Source organism: Gymnoscopelus braueri (assembly GCF_963280865.1).
Source record: "Gymnoscopelus braueri genome assembly, chromosome: 14".
NCBI lineage: Eukaryota > Metazoa > Chordata > Actinopteri > Myctophiformes > Myctophidae > Gymnoscopelus > Gymnoscopelus braueri.
The window spans coordinates 50,696,210-50,720,827 of record NC_137619.1 but is presented as its reverse complement, the minus strand read 5'-3'; the positions used below and the strand labels follow the sequence as shown (position 1 = coordinate 50,720,827).

At 42.1% G+C, this 24,618-nt stretch overlaps 1 long non-coding RNA gene across 1 annotated transcript in view; it reads left to right on the top strand.

Moving 5' to 3' along the window:
- Nucleotides 1-24,618, top strand: part of LOC308101101 — a 123,801-nt gene that overhangs the window by 4,352 nt on the left and 94,831 nt on the right. The gene's annotated exons all lie outside the window — the stretch shown is intronic.

Here is a 24,618-nt window from a genome sequence, read left to right as displayed (position 1 = left end):
TGTCTCTATGTCACTGTCTCTCTGTCTGTCTGTCTGAACCAGTGCTTGTAATAACTGTATAATTCATGGCTAGTTTGATGCTAGAGTCTGCTACGCACGCACACACGTACGCACGCACGCACGCATGCATGCACACACACACACACTCACCTCGGCAGCATTTCTGTCTCAACCTGATGATCAAAAATAAGTGACACCGCAAACAACAGGGTTTGTTCACTGTCACTTGAATGGGTTCATCATTTGGCTCATTAGCAGTGTTGCCAAGTCTGCTTAATGTAAGCGACTTTGGGCTTGTTTTTCCGTAAAGCCACTATTAGTGGTTGTGTTTTTTTTAGGCTTGTTTCTAAAGTGTAGTTGCTCAATTGAGCTTCATGCTTCCAAATGTTGTTTAGACCAGTGGTCCTCAAACATTGTCATGTCCAGGACCCCCAAATTAATATGTATTTGTTCACGGAACCCCATCTAAAATATTTTGTGCCAGGGGCCCCCGTCCAAGACTTGTGTATTTACACAAATCTTGCCCTCACAATGCATTGCGATGCGTTGTGAGCTTGTAGATCGTAGCATGTATTCGTAGATGTATATAGTCCTAGTCACTTCTTTTGGGCTTGTTTTTGTAGACCTGGCCGCTTGTTTCTCTTGCTAAATCTGGCAACAGTGCTCATTAGCGAGCCTGCTTGTTTCTCTGGCTCTAACTGCAACAATGTAGCTGTTGTTACTGTAGGCCTGTCCCTATTATTACATAATCAACTGATCACTATTATGTTTCATAATCATAATGCTTCCATTCTGTATCAATTAATATAAGAAAAAGGTTCATATATTTAACCCATTACGACCTGAGGCCGATTCTACAAATGCCTTCTAAACCAATACTTCTCACACTTTTCAAGATGTTGCTATTTTTGATTGGCCAACGCTAAACTCTAAAATGCCACGGATGCTTTCCCTGTTTTAATGGGTTAAAACAAGCTCAAAACACTTTGCAATGTGACAAGTTGTGAGCTTGTAGATCAGCTATTTACACTTTTTGAACATCTTTGAAAGTACACAATGATGTATTATATGGCCTTTTTTGGCCATAGTACATTATTCATAAATGGTTATTTATCATATCTGCCCTGTTTGTTTACAAAGCCTGAAAGGCAAAGAATGTTCAATGCCAAAAAAACACATTTAAATTAATTGCAATAATTTGTATGAGAAGGAATCACAACTATAATTTCATGCTTGGTGACAGGCCTGGTCGTTGCTGCCGAGTGTGACTCAGCTTTTATTCCAATCACGACCACCGCTTGCTTCTCCTTGTCACTTTGTCACGTTGCCATTAACTCAGGGTGTGTGTGCTGAGGCATATAGGAGCCTGTCTGTCACCCACCCACCCGTCCATCACTCCCTCTCTCTTTTTCAGTGGTGTAAAGTAACTAAGTACATTTACTCAAGTACTGTACTTAAGTACTTGAGTATTTCCAATCTCCAATACTTTTACTTCCACTCCACTACATCTCAGAGGCAAATATTATACGTTTACTCCACTACAATTATTTGAAAACTTTATTACTTTGTAGATTTTGATTATTATTACAGAACGTGCATTAACCACTTCAGCCCTCTGTATGTTTCGGCCATTTGAAAATAGACGATCTACAAGCTCACAATGCGTCACATCGCGACACATTGTGAGCTTGTAGATCTGTTATTTCCAAAAGATGTTTATACATTTGAAAACTTGAATAATGGGACATTCTGCATAATGAGTACTTTATACTTTTGGTACTTTAAGTACAATTTGATAACAATACTTTAGTTTTTTTTTGATTTAGTTGTCTAAAATGTATTTTGGCGGACCTTGATTTTACACTTGGTTGCATGCTGAAAATGGCCAATCTCAACGACGAAATCAACACACACTCCTCTCCTCTCCTCTCCTCTCCTCTCCTCTCCTTTCCTCCATCTCTCTGTTAAACATATGGTTGTTGTAATAATGCTAATAATGTGTCTGTTTAGCATATGGTTGTAATACAGATGCTAATAACATGATTGTGACTGTAGCGCGGAGGAGGGCAGGGTTATATCCATCTGTCCCTATAGCTGCTAATTAGCTAACAGGATTAGATAGGGTCCCTTGACCCACCCCACCGTGTGCGCACACACACACACACACACACACACACACAGCTGTTCCAGACAGATGGGCTATACCTGATGATGTTAAGGGACCTGACCAGAGGACAAAGAGAGTGTGTGTGTGTGTGTGTGTGTGTGTGTGTGTGTGTGTGTGTGTGTGTGTGTGTGTGTGTGTGTGTGTGGGCCAGGGGTTGACACCATAAGGTCTTGGAGGCTCTTGCCCGTCGGGCTAAGTACAGGTCATGTTCTACTTGCCCAAAGGTCATCATGCCCACCTGAGTAAAATCTTCCATTATAAAATGATATGTAAAATGTGCGCTTGTTGAACAAGTTAATGTTAAATCTAATTGATAACTGAGTGTTGACAGTCACTTTGAAAAAATGAGTGCAACTGCTAGTTGTAAAAAGGTAGCCAATAATATTCAATGAAGACTGAATGCACTTGCCCGTCGGGCAGTGGTGGAAAAAGTACTCAAATGTTTTACTTACTGTAATTAAAAGTATCGATACTGCAATGTCGAAATACTCTTTTTACTTGAGTAAAAGTATGGAAGTATTGGTATCCAAATGTACTTAAAGTACCAAAGTAGAAAGTACTCATTATGTAAAATGTCCCATTTCACAATTTTTCAAATGTATACAAATATTTTGAAAATAGCAGATCTACAAGCTCACAATGCATCGCGTCGCATTGTGAGCTTGTAGATCTGCTATTGTCAAATGGCCAAAATGTATAGGGCTGAAGTGCGTAATGTATGTTTTGTAAGAATTATCAAAATCTACAAAGTAACTAGTAACTAAAGTTTTCAAATAATTGTAGTGGAGTAAAAGTACTATATTTGCCTCTGAGATGTAGTGGAGTAGAAGTAAAAGTATTGGAAATTGGAAATACTCAAGTAAAGTATACAAATACCTCAAAATTGTACTTAAGTACAGTACTTAAGTAAATGTACTTAGTTACTTTCAACCACTGTGAAGTGAGTGTCTGCTACTGAATCTGAAGCAGCCGTCTGCCTGTCTCTGTATATCAGACGGGCATAGTCTAGGACTGATACACAGCCTGCACTGACAACTGCACTATTTCTGTACAAGAATCCACCTTCTTTTTTTTTTTGTGCCACGGTTTGGTTGGTAAGATTTTCACGTTTAAATGTGAGTGATTTATTTATCAAGTCAGATTCGTAGCTATTTATGTTCTGTAGCTGTCAATGCTGCTGCCTGTTCCACCTGGAGAGGTGAAGATTGTTAGAATCAGCATTTCTTGCTCTAGAGGGGGAAAAAAGCATGAAGTTTGTTTTGCTTGCATAGAGTACTGGGCTAATTTAAGCTTTATTAAAACATCACACGTTTACCGGTGTAAATAAAAAATAGGTTTTCCGTGCGCCTGTAGTTTTCTGGAAAGGTAAGATGAATATAGATAAAAAGAATGAACAAGAAGTATAAAAACAGGTTAGATATTCAAGTATTCCTGAGTAGAGTGATATATGTATATATACAGATCAAAGTTTAACTTGAAAATAGTGTTGATTTCGTCGAACTAAGCTGTGATGACTAAAACTAAGACTAAATATATTGACAATTTTGTCAACAAATAAAACCTAGACTAAAATGTTAGTGAGGGACTAGTGGAGAAGAGATCCATTAGAACTAAAAGACAAGTCATTTTATGTTTGGTTGCGCTCAGGTGTTGCGCTCTGAAAATAGATCTACAAGCTCACAACACGTCACAGATCGGCTATTTTCAGCACGCATCCAAGTGTAAAAGCAGCCATTACGACGCCATCAAGGCACCGCCAAAATACATTTTAGTCGACTAAATCATCTGTAGATTTAGTTGACTATAATCTTATGACATATAGACAACTAAAACTAGACTAACAGTAAAACATTTCAGATGACTAACATATGACTAAAAGTACATGGAATTTGATTCAAAAGACTATGATTAAAACTAAATCAAAATTTGCTGTCAAAATCAACACTGCAGCAGATGTTCATCATTGTGTGCAGGCCAGCGGTTCTCAAACGGTTTCATGTCAAGGACCCCCCCCCCCCAACCCCCCCCCTCCCCCTCTCCTCATCTGAAAACTATTTTGCCAGGGATCCCCTCAAGGACTCCCTTTGGGGGTCCCTGGACCCCACTTTAGAGAGAACCACCGGAGTAGAGTGAAAATGTATAACACACACGTATAGATTGAGAGCGGCGTACTGTCTGTCTTCTCCAATCTAGTGAGAACTTAACAAGTGTGTGTGTGTGTGTGTGTGTGTGTGTGTGTGTGTGTGTGTGTGTGTGTGTGTGTGTGTGTGTGTGTGTGTGTGTGTGTGTGTGTGTGTGTGTGTGTGTGTGTGTGTGTGTGTGTGTGTGTGTGTGTGTGTGTGTGTGTGTGTGTGTGTGTGTGTGTGTGCGCGCGTGCGTGCTGGCTATGGTAATGCACTCTGGCCTGTCAGTCAATATTCTTTGATTTTTCTCGTTGTTCGGGGAGAGATCCAGCGTAGCCTCGCTCCATCGCTGCAGCCTCGTTATCCTGGCTGTCGGCCGGTCAGCTCGTATGTCCAAAACCCTGCCTTTACAGGAAGTGAAAAACGAATACAAACCAATGTAGTTATTACTACTTATTATTAGCTCTTGTTAGTATTTTTAATTGGTTCGATATATAATAAAAAAAACACAGACACACGTTTTTGAATCTTTACTTTTAACCCACCTTTTCTCGTTGGCTTTTAATTGCATTTGAGCCTATCTAATGTGTTTTAACTTTGTATATAGTTGTCTGTGCGCCGATGGGCCCCTGTTGATGCGTTGTTTGTTTTAACCTCGTACAGCACTTTGGTCAGCCTCTGTTGTTTTAAATGTGCCTTATACATAATACATAAAGTTTGACTTGATTTGATGATGGAGCAGCGTTGATTTTGTCGACTAAAACTATGACGAAAAATATTAGTCGACAACCTTTTTTCACTGACGAAAACTAGATAAAATCTAAATAAAAACTAAGCTACGATGACTAAAACTATGACTAAATATATTGACAATTTTGTCAACAAATAAAAACTAGACTAAAATGTTAGGGCTGGAGATCCAGTAGAACTAAAAGACCAGTCATTTTATGTTTGGTTGCGCTCGGGTGTTGCGCTCTGAAAATAGCAGTCGTGAGCTTGTAGATCGGCTATTTTGTGTAAGTGTAAAATCAGCCATTACGACGCCATCAAGGCACCGCCACAATGCGTTTTAGTTGACTAAATCAACTGTAGATTTAGTCGACTACAATCTTAGGATATATAGTCAACTAAAACTAGACAAAAACTAATCGGATGACTAAAATATGACTAAAAACTAAATGGAATTTTATTCAAAAGGCTATGACTAAAACTAAAAAAATAAAACTGCTGTCAAAATCAACACTGTGATGGAGTAGAACATACATTTATGTACAAAACATAAAAAGTTGAAATATGGAGATACAAGGTTTCTACATGCAGGGGGAGTGTGATCTACTGTGGCCACGCTTCATGAAGTAGAACCTCATTAAAGTTGCAATGGATGCAGGACCGTTTGGACGGTTGTGTGTTATATTGTGTATGTTTGTGGAGGTTGGTGTGTGGTCGGTTGGTTGTGTATTGTCTTGTGTGTTTTGTTTGTTTGTATCGATCGTGCTGTTGTGATAGCTCCTTCACCCATTTGCAAGAACAAGGGCTTCTATGTCAGCAGGCTAACTTTCCAGGAAGAGAAGGGCTGTATTTTCTATTGGCTAGGAATCCCCATTGATGATGTCACTGGTAGGCAGGTTTCTGAACGGTCCGCAGCCCACCAATGAGAACACAGCGTGAGTAGACGGTAATTGTGTAAATAAAGGATGAAAATGGGTGAAGTTCTCCTTTAGCATTATGCATTGCTAGCGCAATGTCAGTGGTGTAAAGTAACTAAGTACATTTACTCTACTAAGTTGACTTTACTGGAGTATTTCCAATTAGTAAAGTATTTCCAATTGTCCATACTTTTACTTCTACTCCACTGCATCTCAGAGGCAAACATTGTACTTTTACTCCACTGCAATTATTTGAAAACTTTAGTTACTAGTTACTTTGCAGATATACATGATTACATTACAAAACATACATTAACCACTTTAGCCCTATTTTATACCTAGGCTATTTGAAAGTAGCCGATCTACAAGCTCACAACGCGTCGCGATGCGACGCGTTGTGAGCTTTTTTCAAACATTTTAGTACTTTTACTTTTGGTACTTTAAGTACATTTTGATACCAATACTTTTGTACAATGAACGATTCTCTCTGTCAGTATTGTGATAATGAATGACACTAGTAGGAATCAATGCTAAACAACACTTTTATGTTGTGTCTCTTATTTTAGACAGTGAAACTTGGCCTTGTCAGAGACGGCGAATATCGACGTCCAGACCATACATAAGATATGATATAGCCATGTTTAAGTCCCACTGGCCGACGCGCGCTCTCTCACACACACACACACACACACACACACACACACACACACACACACACACACACACACACACACACACACCTGTCCCTGGGCCTTTAAGACCCTTATCACTCTGTCTGTGTATGTTGAGTTTTAATTGGGTTGCCTGGGAATTCCGTGCACTGAAGGAGAGAAAGACAGACAGACAGACGGATAATTGTCGGTACAGATGAGTGTCAGACGCCTGTTTTAGAATAGATGTGTATACAGTGAGACAGGTGTCAGTCTGTCTCTCCATCATTCAGTCTTTGTCTCTGTTCATCAGTTCTGTCTCAAATCTCAGCCATGTCTGTCTGTCTGTCTGTCTTACTGTCTGTCTGTGTCTGTCTGTCTGTCGCATCTCTCCTGAATGCCAATCACCTTATCACCATCTGTCTGTGTCTGTGTCTGTGTCTGTGTCTGTGTCTGTCTCTGTCTCTGTGTCTGTTTCGGTCTCTCTTTGTCTGTATGTCTGTCTGTCTCGGTCTCTCTTTGTCTGTCTGTCTCGGTCTCTCTGTGTCTCTCTGTGTCTCTCTGTGTCTCTCTCTGTCTGTCTGTCTCTCTGTCTGTCTGTCTGTCTCTTTCTCTGTCTCTCTCTCTCTCTCTCTCTCTCTCTCTCATATATATCTGTGTGTGTGTGTGTGTGTGTGTGTGTGTTTGTGTGTGAGGATGATGTGGTTGACAACAACAGGCAGGGAGGGCAGACTTGAGTGCAAGTAAGTTGAAGAGTGTATGTGTGTGCGTGTGAATTGCTCTACTTTGGAATAGTGTGTGCTGTAGTTGCTGCTGTGTGAACAACGCAGTGCATCAGGTGTGTGTGTGCGTGTGTGTGCGTGTTAGCGCTGTCATCAGTGCATTGATGGCCAGCTGTTGGAAAGTGCAGTTGACAGACTCCCTGCTGGGAGCCACATCTACACAGCTACCACTGTGACAGCTCTGTGACACCACACACACACACACACACACACACACACACACACACACACACACACACACACACACACACACACACACACACACACACACACACACACACACACACACACACACACACACACACACACACACACACACACACACACACACACACACACCATCATCAGTGTGACAGCTCTGTCACCAGGCAAACACTCTACTCTAATTACTACATGGTCAGAATGACAAGGTTTTTGTTCACATTGTGTTCATCAGAGGATGTGTCTGTGTGATGAGAGGAAGCTCCAACAACCACTAACTATTCATTCTCAACATACTTTAGAACCAAGACTAAATATGCAACCGTTAATCAGTGGTGGGAAAAGTACTCAAATGTTTTCACTTGCGTAAAAGTATCAATACAGCAATGTACAAGTACTCTGTTACAAGTGAAAGTCCGGAATAAAACATTTACTTGAGTCGTGCACCACAGCATAAATCAGGCTTTAGTAGAGGGCACGTAATTGAAATTAAAAAAGGGGCTTTAAAACACATGCAATATCATCCAGGGTTTTATATAGTTCTAATTGGGATGAATGGACCAATAGTATTTTATTATCCTATGAATTTAATAATCCAATCAAAAGACTCAAAACATATCATATACATTTGATTAAATGATATTTACACGTTCTCTATATTTTGTTAAAACGTTTTATTTTTATTTTTTTTGCCAGCGTTTTTACCGTGTCTTGGCGATGTTTAGACAGCTGCAGAAGCCACAACAAGGACCCGGATGTTAAAAAAAAGTATCCGGGCGATGGGGTAGGGGTCCGTCTATCGACTGGAAAAATGACATTTCTACCGCGATCCGCCATTCTAGAGCGATCACCCGTTGAAAATGGCCGGTTTTCACCACAAAAAAAAAACATGGAGATAGAAGTGTTTTTCTCAAGATCCTATCATTGGGGCGGATGGACGTCCGTTTTTTGGGGACGACATCACATCCGTCCATATCTTTTTACGGTGTCCTAGGATCATTCCTAGTTGCGTAGAGCGCCCTCTTGTGGAATTATCAAAAGAAAAAAACAAGATCTTCGTTTATGGCACTCGACGGGTGTATTTGCAAAAACGAGGATGTACGTTTTTGACACTCAATGTGTTATTTTGGATTTCTGCACAGTGTAACATTACTGTAAAAATCACACCCAGTGTGAAGTGGGCGGTGTGGTCATCACAGTGATGGAAGCTCACTTCAACAAAAAAAAATGTTTTTTTGAAGTCCATAGTCCTATTTATAGGTTATTAATGTCATCATGTGTCTCGCTAGCCAATCACAGTGCTGAATAGAGTCAGCCAATAGAGTCAGCCAATCACAGTACAGCTAGGGGTGTACTAATGAGCCAATCACAGTACAGCACATGTGTACTAATGAGGTGTCCCAACCCCACTTATAGGGGCGGCTACACCGCCCAAAAATGAATGAATAAAAAAGGATACTGTAGCAACATTAATGAAACGCTGCTACGGTACTCTGGTGCGTGAAACTGGAGAACAATGCCTATAACCAGGCCAATCGAAACCTCTATGCAAATGCTGGACATGAATGTTCAACCCCCAAAATACACACAGAAACTCTGTTACAAACAGAGGCATGTTCACAATCTAATTGTAACCATTTGGCATTTAATGACTACTAAATGGCTTTCTGATAGAATACAAACCTTCTTCAACATTCGAACTGTGTTAATATGAAAAGAAACGAAAAACACACAAAAAAAAACCTAATTTCATTTGCGATTTATTAGTCTTTCTCACCTGGCGACATGAGGCAGGTGAGAAAGACTAATAAAATAAAAAAACTCACAAATTTGTACTTACATAAGAGAAGCAAAAATAAGAAAACTTCGCTGAATCCCAGATAAGAACAAAATAAGGAAAAAAATGCTAGTTAAGAACAAAATAAGAGAAAATTGGTTCTTATATCGCTTCCTGAATGAGGCCCAATGTCTTGTATTGTATAGATGCTGTTGTAGACTTTATACTGTGTTTTCTATTCCACTCTTTTATCCAAAGGCCTTCAAAATGAGCATTACGTTCAGCCGTTCACTCAACCATGCAAGGTTGCATTCAGTGAAGATAAGCAGTGTGTTGAACCTTGCATCTTTGTGCTTTACTCGTTGTTAGAGATACACACACACACACACACACACACACACACACACACACACACACACACACACACACACACACACACACACACACACACACACACACACACACACACACACACACACACACACACACAGCCATCCCTCTATTTCTGTCCCTGGACATAAAAGCAGCAGCACGGCAGGATCAGAGATGTGCTTTTTATTGGACTGTTTACTGCGTTCAGGATGGAAACGGCACTCTTTGAGTCTTTGTTTTATTGTTTATTGTTGCATATAGGACTGTAGACTTCCAAACAGTTTGTTAAGTCAGGCTATCAGTGTCTTGTGTTTTATTCCCTTTCCATTGCTTTTCTTAAAATCTGCACTTCCTTCACTGCAACATTAACCCATTAAGACCTGATGCCGATTCTACAAATGTCTTCTAAATCCTGTTTTCTGAAAAACGTATGTTGCTATGTCAGTGGTTCTCAAAATTGTTCATGTCACCCCCCAAAAACAATCCTTGAGGGGGCTCCAAATAAGCCCTTACAGGTCTGTAACGCTGAGAGTGAACAAATGGAACCAAATGGACCCCTAAGTTATGGGGGTCTGAGAACCACTGATCTTTTTTTTGAAGTCCATAGTCCTATTTATAGGTTATTAATGTCATCATGTGTCTCGCTAGCCAATCACAGTGCTGAATAGAGTCAGCCAATAGAGTCAGCCAATCACAGTACAGCTAGGGGTGTACTAATGAGCCAATCACAATACAGCAAATGTGTACTAATGAGGTGTCCCAACCCCACTTATAGGGGCGGCTACACCGCCCAAAAAGTCAACTGAAGCAATCAAAATACAAAATCCTTGATTATTGTAAATGACACATTATCATGTGAAACATTACATGTATCATAGACTGGCATACTCGCCGATAGCAGCATTTTTGTCAGTATCGGTAGCTTTTCCCATACTGGTATCTCTGGTGTTGTGATGGGATGTAGTCGCTGAGTCTTTCCTCAGGACCAGCGTGAAACCCAGCGTCTCCTCCCTGCCACTGATAATCCTCTATGACAATATTATTCCCCCCCGTCAATAAAATATAATTTAACCCATTAAGACCAGGAACGCATCTGTGTGTCATTTTTAGATTTCTTGGGGCTATTAATACCATAGCAGATCTACAAGCTCATAGCGCGGCACCGAGAGCGAACATTTGTAACTCAAATCTTTGCTTCTGGGGGGATTCTACAAATGTTTTTTTGAAAATGTATTTGGCCCCGTGGACCCCCATCTCCACCCCCATCTCCATAGAGCTATGAGCTTGTAGATCTGCTATTTTTTTTAAATATCCAAATAAATCTTAAAAAATGACACAGATGCGTTCCCGGTCTTAAAGGGTTAATCACATATTGTATAAAGTGGTAATTGGAAGTGTGGTAGATAGACGGATTGAACGGCGTGGTGAGTCAGTGTGAGGCCTGCAGGCAGACAGGTTGTCACCAGGTGGGGTTGTCATGTTATGTCTGTTCATTTTCCTTTGAATCTTCCACGTCTTTACTTGTCACTGGAACGGATGTGTTGGTGTTCCTACTGAGATATGACGGGTTGCATGGATCTGATGCACACTGGTAGAGGCAGCTTGTGTGAGTGTATGTGCCACAGAACCAGCTTGTGTGTGTGCTGTGTGCTATGTGACAGAACCAGCTTGTGTGTGAGTGCATGCAGTGTGTGTGTGTGTGTGTGTGTGTGTGTGTGTGTGTGTGTGAGAGATAGATGCAGCATGCAGAGAGAGGCGGTCACCCCCGCAGGGCGATGTCTGTCTGAACAGCAGGACAATGACCCGACTCCACAGAGAGGGAGAGAGACAATGGCACAGAGGAGAGAGAGAGAGGGATGGAGAGAGAGAGCCAATGACTCAGGGGGGAGAGAGAGAGAGAGGCAGTGACACATAGGAGAGAGAGAGGGGGGTGGGGGGCGGCATTTGGATGAGTACATGGAAAGAATGAAAGAGACAAATAGAATGACAGAGGAGAGAAAAGAGGAGAGAGAGACAGTGAGGAGACAGACAGACATCGCTGAGATGCTGTTCTCTCTGTTCGTATGCGTGTCTGTCTGTCTGTCTGTCTGTCTGTCTGTCTGTCTGTCTGTCTGACTGTCTGTCTGTCTGTCTGTCTGTCTGTCTGTCTGTCTGTCTGTCTGTCTGACTGTCTGTCTTTGTGAGTGTGCATGTTGGTCTGTCTGTCAGTGTGTTGTATTGTCTGTCTGTCTACCTTTGTGTGTGAGCATGTTGGTCTGTCTGTCAGTGTGTTGCACAGTGACTGATGGTCTTTCTGTGTGTCTGTGCATGTTTGTGTCTCTCTTTGTAGGCCTACAGGTGCAGCGAGTGATGCGTGCGTGTGTGTGGTGCAGCAGCAGTTGATTGGTTGCCAGTTCACTCTGCCATCAGGCAGCTGTCTAGACAACCAATAGCTTGACACTGTCCCCAAGCGTACACACACACACACACACACACACACACACACACACACACACACACACACACACACACACACACACACACACACACACACACACACGGTTAGGGCCAACTCCCACTGGCAGACGCGGGGTGCACAGAAGGCTTGTGGCCACATCACTCAGCCAGAGAGCAGAGAGAGAGTGATGAGTGGTGATGAAAATATCCACCTTCTCTCCCTTAATTCATTCATTAATTTTCCAGCCCCTACGGCCATGATTAAATGAGTTTTTCATGAAATAAATACAATTACTTGAAGGTGTTGCGGGGGCGAGGGGGGGGGGGCTGAAGGTTAGAGTGTGTGCTCGTGGGCTAAAATTACTTTTTGATTCGGTTATCAGTATCGGGGTCGTGACCATCAATTTTGAGGTATTTTTACTTGACTTGAGTATGTCCATTTTTCAGTACTTTTGCACTTCTACTCCACTACATCTCGGTAATCGATGTTTTACTTTTTACTGCACAGCAATTATTTGAAAACTTTTGTTACAAATTACTTTTTAGATCAAGATTATAAAACATTCATAACCAATTAAGCCCTGTTTTATACTTTAGTCTGTTGGAAAATGTGACAGGAAAAGTATACTTCTGTATTTTTACTTACTATAATTTTGAACACGCAACAGAGTATTTGTCATTATAGTGTGGCGTCGCCACGTTTACTTCAGTAAAACATGGAAGTACTTCTCCCCCCCCGCCGCCACAGTCTGGAAGATAATTGAGTTCCCTCCACTTTTCGAGTCGACTCCATTCTCCGCGTCTTCCCCTGCAGTCTCTCAGCTGTCACAGCAGCTCCAGAGTCTTCTGCTTCTTTAAATGCACCCCCACACACCCACCCACCCCCACCCAGACGTTTCAGTAATAGATATTTTACCTTGAGGCGGGAGCCTTTGATTTCAGAGCACCCATGGGAGAGGAGGACATATGGAAGCGTCAAGGAGGGCTCCGTGCCGCATGGCCGTCATGCATAGATGTTTTTTTTAGCTGCTATCATGGAAGCTGAACACAGCAGACGTGGCCTTTCATGATAGAGTCCACTCTGTTGTCTTTGAGCTTTGAAAACCACCTGGTTTGTGATGAATATCGCTGTTGTCGGCTCTTGGTCCTGGCAAGATGTCACACACACAGCTTTTTATAGACACACGCACACACACGTACAAACAAACACACACGCACGCACGCACGCACACACGGTGGTGGCATCAGTGGCTCAGGTGGTAGAGAGCAGCCGCTTAGGAATCTTTGGTGGTAGCCGGTTTGATACCTGGCTCCCCCTTGGGAAAGTGTCAAAGTGTCCTTGAGCAAAGAGACACTGAACCCCCCGATGTCACTGGTAGGCAGGTTTCTGAACTGTCCACAGCCCTCCTCTGAGACACAGAGTGAGGAGACAGAAATGGTTCCATCTTAGTTATAGGACCAATTATATGAATATGAGGTTAAAGGTTCTATGACATTCATTTTCACTTTTTTTATTTTGTATGTTTTTTGGGGTTTTTTTACCTCCCAACCTCCTATTACACCCAAGAACCTGAACTTTGAACATTCAGTGGATTTTCTGTGGTCTGTTTTTTTTGGGAATAATTAGGCTGAAAAGTAATCTGGGATTGGCCCCTTGACTTTGATGTCATAGTTAATCCCGCCCCCTCTCCTCCCCGCCCATCCCCTATCCTTTACTTTGGAGGGGCAGAGCAGAGGCGATGATTGACAGGAAAAATCCCTCAACAGCGACACCCGCAGGCAAAGATTACTTTTGACATTGCAGTTGAAAAGGCTTTAGAAATGTGAGAGAAAAACACCTGCAATGGCTAACTGGTGTGCAATTTTCAGTTAAAACTTTTAATACACGTTTGAAGGACCATGACAAAGACTTTTAATGTGTTGTAAAACTGAATGTCATGAAACCTTTAACAATGGTTGAAGTGCTCCGAAGACTAAGATCAGTCCGATGTTGTGCTTTTGTAAACAGAGCAGTCTGTATGAATATGCTGTAAGCCGTTCCTCTAAAAGGGCATATGGTGACAGATGGTTAGGATAAGCTAACATTATTATTGGCAGAGACTTTAGTCGGTAAACGTTTTTTGGCCAAAACAATGCTCAAGGCTCAGGACGTGTGCAGACGACCTAAACATGGCCTCCGTTCGGCTCGCCTTTCTGTCTCTGCCTTTAATTTCTCCACACTCTTTATTTCCGTCTGTCGGGGTGAAAAACCTCATATGTCGAGAACTAACTTTTCAGGATTAGAATTCAATAGTAGCAAAAGTTAGCAGATCTTAGCGCCGCGTTTCGAGCTTGCGGATCTGCTACTTTTGATACTTTTTTTGTGTGACGCTGTAGTGTGATCCAGTCAGGCGTTAATTTATGAAAAAACAAAGTTAGAATATGTAGTTAACCCATTAACTCTTTGACTGCCCCGGACGGGAATTCCCGTCCGATGGCTCTATGGCTATCATGGCCAATGACGGAAAGACGAAAATATGAAAAAAAAAAAAAATTGAAAAATTAATTATTATTTTTTTTTGAATTTTTCTGAATTTTTTGGTATTTTTTTGGGGGGGTTTATCTCAAAGGAACCAGGAGATAACGCTATCCAAAAAATTGCTGCTCCATTCACTTCAATGTTAAAAAACAAACAGAGGAAAAATGCACCTTTTTCCTGGCAATGGGACAACACATTCTGAAATAAGTCTGGCAGTGAAAGAGTTAAGACCGGGAAAGCATCTGTCATTTTAGATTTGACCACTTTAACCATTATCTGGCTATTCAAAAATAGCAGCTCTACAAGCTCATGAACTTGTAGAGCTGCTATTTGTTTTTTAAACCATGAAAATGTGTGCAAATCTTTGAATATCTATGTTTTAAAGCGAACATGTGTGACTCAAATCTTTGAATATCTATGTTTTAAAGCGAACATGTGTGACTCAAATCTTTGCTCCTGGGGAAATGTCTTATAAATCCTTACAGTTTAAAAAAAAGACTTATGTTGCTATAATCGGTAGCTCTCAAACTTTTCATGTCAAGGACCCCCAAAATGATATGTATTTGGCCGCGGACCCCCAACTCAAAATATGTTGTTCCAGGGACCCCCCAGAAGCACATATTGGGGTAAAAAAAAAACACTTTAAAACATTTATAAATTCAAAGATTTGCACACATTTTCCACAATAAAAAAAAAAAAAAAAATCTACAAGCTCATAGCGTGGCACTCGGTGCTGCGCTATGAGCTTGTAGATCTGCTATTTTTTGAATAGTCCAAAGAAATCTTAAAAATGACACGGATGCGTTCCCGGTCTTATTGAGTTAAGAGGTTTTTCTGCCCCGACAGCAACGATTTGCTCTCTCTTCAGAAAGTCTTCTTCGCACTACAAAACTTAATTCGGTGTCAGCATTAGAATGTGTGTGACACACCAGCCTGCTCTGCTGTGAGCATGTAGAAGTGTCAGCCAGGTGTCTCTCTCTGTGGACCCGTCCTGTCTAAAGCATATTAACACTGGCGTGTCTATTTTGGACATGTCATTCTAGGTGAGAACGTTAAAAAAAATGACTACATTTACTGAAAATAGCCCTTCTGCAAGCTCACATCATGTAGATCAGGTATGTTCAGATGAATGTAGCTACAACATCAGGATCTCCTGTGTGTGTGTGTGTGTGTGTGTGTGTGTGTGTGTGTGTGTGTGTGTGTGTGTCTGATTGTGTGTGTGTGTCTGATTGTGTCGTTAGCGCCAGGCGGACGGCAATGAACAGCGACAGGCTTCTAAAAAAACAGCCAATCACAGACTGCGCTGATGTGTTCGGCCTCAGCGATGACACAGCGCCTTATGGAACGTTCCTTCACATCGTCGTCAAACCGCCGCTTTCTGTCTCGTTGTCGGGCTATTTCTGCCACCGAACTGCGAGAGCACAGCATGGGTTGTCGGTCACAGTGGGTTTGCGTTTTCACCAAAGCACGAAAGCAATGCACTAGTGATGGAAGAAGTACTCACACGTTTTACTTACTGTAAGTAAAAGTATCAATACCCTATTGTAGAAATAGTCTCTTACAAGTACAAAATCTACTTGAGTAAAAGTGCAAAAGTATTGGCATCAAAATGTACGGTGTGTTCTCTATTTCAATGTGATGTTCCTGTTTTATTTTTAGCTTATTTATTGTACAGCACGTTGTAACATTTGTTTTGAAAGGCGCTCTATAAATACATTAACCTTACCCTACCCTTCCTTACCTTACCAAAAGGAAAAGTACTCATTGTGCAGAATGTCCCATTTCACAAGTTTTTATGGATACACATTTGATCTACAAGCTCACAATGTGAAACATTGTGAGCTTGTAGATCTGCTATTTTCAAATGGTCAATATATATATATATATATATACGGCTGAAGTCGTGGTTAATTTGTTTTTAATACTAATCAAAATCTAGAAAGTTTTCATATAATTGTAGTTCCATCCTCTATCTTGCCATCCTGGAGTAGAAGTAAAAGTATTGACATTTTTCTTTATACTGGACAAAGTAAAGAAAATACCTCAAAATTGTACTTAAGTACAGTACTTGAGTACATGTACTGAGTTACTTTACACCTCTTGTGATCACACAGCTGACTGATAATCCCCCAGGCTTCTCCGTCAACAAGGAAGCTGGGCCAAACGCCATTTTATAATGATATCCCCCGAGACGTATTGATGACTGTGGGCTGCACCACGTCCTGCACCCTCTCTTCAGTGTCTGTAGCATATATCGTTGACTCAGATAATATCACTACCAATATCACACTGTACACATGATGTATTGTAGAGACATCCAGCTGCAGAATGTCAAGTCCAACCTACGCATTGCTGGTGTTATTGTACAGACGCTTTGTTTCTTTGTGGTACCATGATTTGGAAATTGTTAAAGTACACCCACAAGTTAGTAAAATAAGAATGTAAATAGTACAGTAAGAGTATAACAGTCTGCAACGTGCACTGAAGCATTCAGAATATAAAATAATAGTGATAAATAATAATAAATAATCGGAATGACACATGTAACAGAGTGGTTCACTACCTCAGCCTGATGGCCTGAAAAGTCTAATATCTCCCCCGAGCGATAGGGATATCCCTTTGGCTTAGTGGTTAAGAGGTTGGCTTTCCACGCGGGAGACCCGTGTTCGAATCCCGGGCGTCACAATGGTGCCGTGACCCGGATCGGGTTTCCCCGTGGGAGGAGGTCTAGAGGGGGGTGAGTAACAGAGTGGTTCACTACCTCAGACTGATGGCCTGAAAAGTCTAATCTCTCCCCCGAGCGATAGGGAATTCCCTTTGGCTTAGTGGTTAAGCTGTTGGCTTTCCACGCGGGAGACCGGGGTTCGAATCCCGGGCGTTACACATAGACTGGCAGACTCCGATACCAGTATTTTAGGCAGTATCGTCAGCTTTTCCGATACTGGTATCGGAAAAACTCTTGTATAATTGAAATTGCATATACTTATAGAAACTATAATTTCAGTCTGTAAGGGCATTGTGGCATGGTGTGTATGATATGCTGCATCTGTTAGCTTGATTTCTTGACGCTAGCCTAGTGGCCGTGTGACTTATCCTTGAACATCTATTCAGGTGTAGCGCAGCGTTCATACGCACGTCTGCGACACGGGAAGTGAGAAAGCGTTCTCTCCACAATGTCCTGGTCTTGTGACGGCGAATGTGACTCTTCTCAACACGTTCAGATTCCTGACGCGTTTCCATTCAGCTCCCAGCACAACAGACTCATTTATCCTCTGTGCTCTTCAGGATAAAATCATGTGCTTTTGATTGTCTGCGTTCACTCCAGTTCCTAGGAAAAAAAGCCTGTTCTCTGCACTTATGCATGTGAATCATCTTTCTCAGCCATTTGAAACCCTTTTAACCCTTAAGACCTGAAGCCGATTATACAAATGTCTTCTAAATCCCAACAGTATTCTGAAAAAAAAAAACGTATGTTTCTATATTAGTGGTTCTCAAACTTTTTCCATGTCAAGGACCCCCAAAAATATATGTAGGCTATTTGGCCCAAATTGGCCACTGACCCCATCTCAAAATATTTTGTTCCAGGGACCCCCCAGAAGCAAAGATTTGAGTTACAAATGTTGTTCGCTTTAAAAAATATATATATATTCAAAGATTTGCACACGTTTTAAAAAATAGCAGATCTATCAGATATGCCGCGCTACGAGCTTATTTTTGAATAGCCAAAGTGTAAAATAATGCTTTTTAGCTCAAATAAAAAAATGACACAGATGCGTTCCAGGTCTTAAAGGATTAATGTCCCTGCAGTTCCGTGTGAGCGAGCGAGCCTTCAAGGTCAAGCTCGTTCTCTGCTTTGCATTTCGCTGAATAACTGCGTTCTCTGGCAGCGTTGCTAGGAAGACCAAATGGAAACTCAGCAACACTCAAACTAGCCTCGATCTCCAGGCTTTTATTGTTTAGTTTTGCTAAAAAATAAAAGCCTGGCCCAGCGAGTCGGTGTACTCGGTATGAGGAAGTGTTTCATTTCCCAACCAACCAGAGTGCAGTGGGCGTCGCTCGTAATGTTGTGTTAACGGGGCGGGGGTTGACGGACAGATCGGTGAACCAATTAGGATCAGGCGCAATCTCTCGCCGGCTCTATACACCCGCCCCTCTATACACGAAATCAGGAGGGTTGGGGCAGTCTACACTCAAACTGAATCAATCAGCCACATTGAAAACATTGTTTTTTCATCATTATTCAAGCTCTATCTTATATTTAAATACCCCTTTTAACACATTGAGTGCCAAGATATAAAACATAGTTTTCTATCCCCATGCCAGCATAATTACCTTAAATCAACGATCGTTGAAACGATACATTGTGTACCAAAAAAAAAAAAAAAAAGTTCCTGTGATCTGTGAATCCACAGGGACAACTAGAACTAGACGCGTCGCAATTCAGGGCAATTGCAAAGTGTGGTTGCGCCGACACCGGTCGCGGGTCGCGGCCGCCGGGACTCGAGCAATACGCCTGGAGGAATACCGTCGGAGGCTGCGCCAATTACATTGTCACGTCACTCCTGAGATCGCTTGCGTTTCATTTTGAGAGGATTGATCCCCCCCAAAATAATGTTTTTGCATCAAACGGTCACATTTGGCGCATTTGTGGCGCCCCCTATGGATCAAAGTGGAAATGCTTTTGGGGATTTGTTGAGTAAACCACCCTTGACATGTGATTCAAATTTGGGATTGATTGGACGTTTTGTTCGTGATTTTTGGCCTTTTTTGTAAAACAGGCCCCTCCCGCTAACTTCGGAAGCCATTTACGGACGAACGGTACGGACTATCAAAATTCCGCTTGGAGATGTTTATCGCATGGGTCCATAGATCACGTGTACCGATTTTTGTGAGATTTGGAAAAAATCTGTAGGAAAAGGTGCAAAAAGTGTGTTTTGAAGAAAATTCAAAATGGCGGAAAATCTATCCTGACGCAAATGGGCGTGGCCTATATGGGGAGATGCATCGTGACCCAAGGAATCCAGGGAATTTTTTTTTACGACATAAGGTTCAAGAGTTATAGGCCAAAACGTAAAGTGGGCTGTTATAGCGCCACCATCAGGCCGATTGGTGTAATTATTTTTTAAATAATTTTGCACTAAATTATGAACCTCCCCTCCAAATCTGGTAACTCTAGCTCTTACAGTTTCTGAGAAAGAAATACTTGAATTTGAGTTTTTTGACTTTTCCATTAAAGTGGATGGGGAAATTTAATGCACTAATAAATCAATATCAATAAAACTATGCAACCAATCTCTTAGCAAAATACAAGCACACGATTCCCGGTGAAGCCGGTCATTTTGATATATGGCACTAAATTGGGAAAAATAAACTGTGGGAGGAGATGCGGTTCAAAGTATTGTTTATCTAGAAGTGAGTGGAACAAAGTATCCCTAGAACTATAGTCTGGTTGCCCTGTTAGGGCAACCACACTAAAAAGTGCTCCTCGGAGCACAGGTCTCCGCCAGGTCAGGTACGTTATTGTGGCCTCCTGGTGGCGCTATAATAGGCCAATGTGAAAAGGGTGCCATTTGTTCAAGGGCTTTTCACTGCAATCGGACACTGCATTCATGATTTGAGGCATTTTGTTCCAAAAATATGTTTTGCAAAATTAGACCTGCTGGTGGCGCTATAACAGGCCAATTTGAAAAGGGTGGCATTTCTTCCTCAGCCTAATAGAAATGTGCGTGTGAAATTTCGCGGAAATCGCAAGTTTGGACAAAATCTGTAGGAGTAGTATCAATAAATGTGTTTTGCACATATCGGCCTCCTGGTGACGCTATAACAGGCCAATCTGAACGGACGGACAGGGGGGTAAAACAGGGGGTAAAACATACTCTCTCGCCATGCCTTTCGGCCTGGCGGAGACAATAACGTTCCAACCGCGATCGGCCATTTTGGGGCTATGGTCCGTTGAAAACGAGTGGTTTTCAATGCAAAAAAAAGAAACTGAGTTAGAGGTGTTTTTCTGAAAATCCCATTGTTCGGATAGATGGCTTCCTGCTTTTTTGGAAGGACGTCACATCCATAGAGGTATAATATAACTAGAGGGCGGATTGCCCCGCCCCCAGCTATCATTTCAATGAATGTGCTCACTGGCGTTTTGAAGCACCCGGAAACCTGCCGGAAGTAGAATTATTGGTTCGATTTTGACCCCCCATAGAGTTATGAGCATGCGCACTAGTGTCCTTTTTGCGTTCTACGGCACCCCGTGTGTCAAGGATTGAACGCGAGATATTTATTAAATACACTCGAGATGCATATTTATATGTAAATGCATATGTATGTATGTATAATATGTTTACATATTTATATGTATAAATATAAATATCTCTCAGTATGTTTTGCGCGTGCATGTATTTCTCCCCGCCTGCAGTTCCAGCTTTGGCCACTGGGGTGGCAGCTTCAATGTTTCTCAGCAACTCTGGGGGCTTGGTCACATCCGACTACTTCTTCTCTTGAGGGACGATAGATCATTCCAAAGCTGTGTTAGGGTGCCCCTTGTGGTATTTCTAACCCTTTTTAAAACGTTTTAAAAGCATGTACCGTCTCACCATGGTATGGCGACTCGCTAGCCTGTGTGAGAGACTTAAAGCGGCACTATGCAGATTTTCTCTTTTTGTATGAATAAAATGTAATCAAGCAGGCAGGCTCCAGTAGCTCAATGGTACAAATGTCAGGTTCAAATCCGGGGTAGAAGAGGAAAGTAGAATGGAAATAAGGTAGCAGGTCTGAAACATATATACACATACAGTAGCTAGTGTAGAATGGAAATAAGGTAGCAGGTCTGAAACATATAAACACATACAGTAGCTAGTAGAGATGCACGGATGGGTTTTTTTGTCACCCAAATCCGTGTTAACAAGTTCATTATCCATCCGCCATCCACCCGCGGTAATTATATCATCCTATTTATAGATCCGCACCAACCGCACCAAATAATTGTTATTTTCCTGACGTTAGTTTTCTTATAAACAATGTCACTCACCACTGTCGCGATGCAGTGACTGTATACAATCCACAACCATGGTAACAACAAGCGCAAGTCTTCATTCAGTTCATTGAGTTACTTTCGCTTTCAACCACTTTGTTGCCATGTCGGCTTTTTATAAGCTTTTTATAAGCGACTTTTGTTAGGCACTTGTTATGGGCTTGTTTTCATAGACCTGGCTGCTTATTTCTCTCGCAAGTTGTCGCAACCTGGCAACGCTGGCTCGCTGCAAAGCAACATGTAGTGAGCGGCTATTTTGTGCCTGGTGTAACATGACGTAATATTAAAATACTACAAACGCACACACGGTGAAATGTAGTGCTTTTTAAAAGCTATTATAGGCCTATAGATTGATATCATTAATTTAATTCCCGCACTATTTCACCCGCGGTTTATCCAATATTAATTAATAATTATATTTGATAGACCCAAATCCACCCAAACTGCGGTTAACTGCGGCAACCGCGGCTAAAACCGCGATCCGCGCATCTCTAGTAGCTAGTGTAGAATGGAAACAAGGTAGCAGGTCTGAAACATATAAACACATATACAGTAGCTAGTGTATATGGAAACAAGGTAGCAGGTCTGAAACATATAAACACATATACAGTAGCTAGTGTAGAATGGAAACAAGGTAGCAGTTCTGAAACATATAAACACATATACAGTAGCTAGTGTAGAATGGAAACAAGGTAGCAGGTCTGAAACATATAAACACATATACAGTAGCTAGTGTAGAATGGAAACAAGGTAGCAGGTCTGAAACATATATACACATATACAGTAACTAATGCAGAATGGAAACAAGGTAGCAGGTCTGAAACATATATACACATATACAGTAACTAATGCAGAATGGAAACAAGGTAGCAGGTCTGAAACAGCTCCAGACCTGCCTTGAGCTCAGCTCTCTGCTCCACATGAGCTCTCTGGTAAATACAGAGTGTTTATTTAACTGTGAGTCAGATCTGTACACTGACTCACAGTTAAATAAACACTCAGGATTTTAACTGTGTACGTGTTCACAGCTGCCCCGCTTTGACTCACCTTTCCCCTCCATTAAACTAACACCATCTCTCTCTCTCTCTCTCTCTCTCTCTCTCTCTCTCTCTCTCTCTCTTCCCCCCCCCCCCCCCCCCCCGGGTATTATGTGTGGCTTGCCCCTCGTTCTCTCCTCTCCTTTTCTTCCCTGGCTCAGCTCTTTTCCGTCGTTCTCTCGCTCCATCATGGTGTCTCATCATGTACATGTCTCCTCTCTCTCCGTCCGTCCTTTCCTTGTCTCAAGCGGCCGTCTCTCCTTGCTCACACTCAGCTCCCCCCTCTCTCTCTCTCACTCTCTCGTATTCTCAGTGAGTCATTTTCAGTGTCAGGGTCTCTAGGTTGTTGCTTGGTAATTGTGTCCATCCATCCTGACTGATGGAGGTGTGTGTGTGTGTGTGTGTGTGTGTGTGTGTGTGTGTGTGTGTGTGTGTGTGTGTGTGTGTGTGTGTGTGTGTGTGTGTGTGTGTGTGTGTGTGTGTGTGTGTGTGTGTGTGTGTGTGTGTGTGTGTGTGTGTGTGTGTGTGTGTGTGTGTGTGTGTGTGTGTGATTTGAGAATAGATTGGAGCTCCGATTTATTCGTATACAGTTATAAATGGTGTGTGTGTGTCAGAGACCTCACATTGTGGATTCTGAGATTTTAGAGTAAGGTGTGTGTGTGAGAGAGAGAGACCAGAGGGAGGTGACCGGTGCAATGGCACCAGCATACTGTAGGCGATGAGATTGTGTGTGTGTGTCAGCCATGACAGCAGTTCAGTTTCATGCATGTTTGTGGGTGTCTGCCTTTAGTTGTGTGCATGTGCGTGTGCGTATGTTCCCTAAGGCCTGTCATTGACTCTGCACATCCCTGGATGCACAGATTCATGTGTGTGTACCTCCCATACACACTACTTTGTGTGTGTTCTCCTGTGTGCCTCTGTGTGTGCGTTTGTACTTGTTTTACTATAGTTGTGAGGGCAACATGTCCCCTCAAGTATTGTAGCATTAGAAAAATAGATCAAGTTACACTTATACATTATATACATGTGTGCTGGTGTCATTTCAGCTTTAGGGTAAACTATATATATTTGTTTTTAACACATCGCGTGCCAGAGGTTTTTTAAAACAGGGTACATCCAGTGCCAGCGTTTCTTACTGTTTACGCTGATCGTTTTAGAGCTGTAGACGCCACCACGAGGACCCGGATGTAAACAAAGGGTGTCTGCGCGATGGTCGAGGGTCCCGTCTAACGACTGGAACAATGATATTTCTAGCGCGATCCCCCATTGCAGAGTGATCGCCCGTCAGAAATGGCTTGTTTTCACCACTGTAAAAAGATATGGAGATATGGACCTTTTTCTCCAAATCCTATCATTGGAGCGGACGGAAGGAATGTTTTTTGGACTGACGTCACATCCATCCATTCCATTTTAAAGGGACCTAGGATCATTCCTAAGTTGCGTTAGAGCGCCCCTTGTGGTTGCATTTGCAAACATGAGAATTCTCGTGTTTGGCACTCAATGTGTTAAATGGCATTCAGAAAATTGTCGTCCTAAAGGGTTGATGTCCTCACTAGTGCAGTAATATAAACGTGTGTGTGTGTGTGTGTGTGTGTGTGTGTGTGAGCTTCCGTGTGCTGCCATGTGGGCTCCTGTGCCATGGTGTCAGAGTGTGTGTGTGAGAGAGGCCCAGCAGGCCACAGATGGAGAGGTGGCGGCGAGGTGGCACACGGGCGTGGCCACCCGTAACTCCACCCTCGTAACTCGAGGTGTGGCGTGGCCACCCTCGTAACTCAGATATTTGCTTCAGGGGGTCCCTGTAACCAAATATTTTGAGATGGAGGGGTCGGTGGCCAAATACATATCATTTTGGGAGTCCTTGACATGAAAAAGTTTGAGA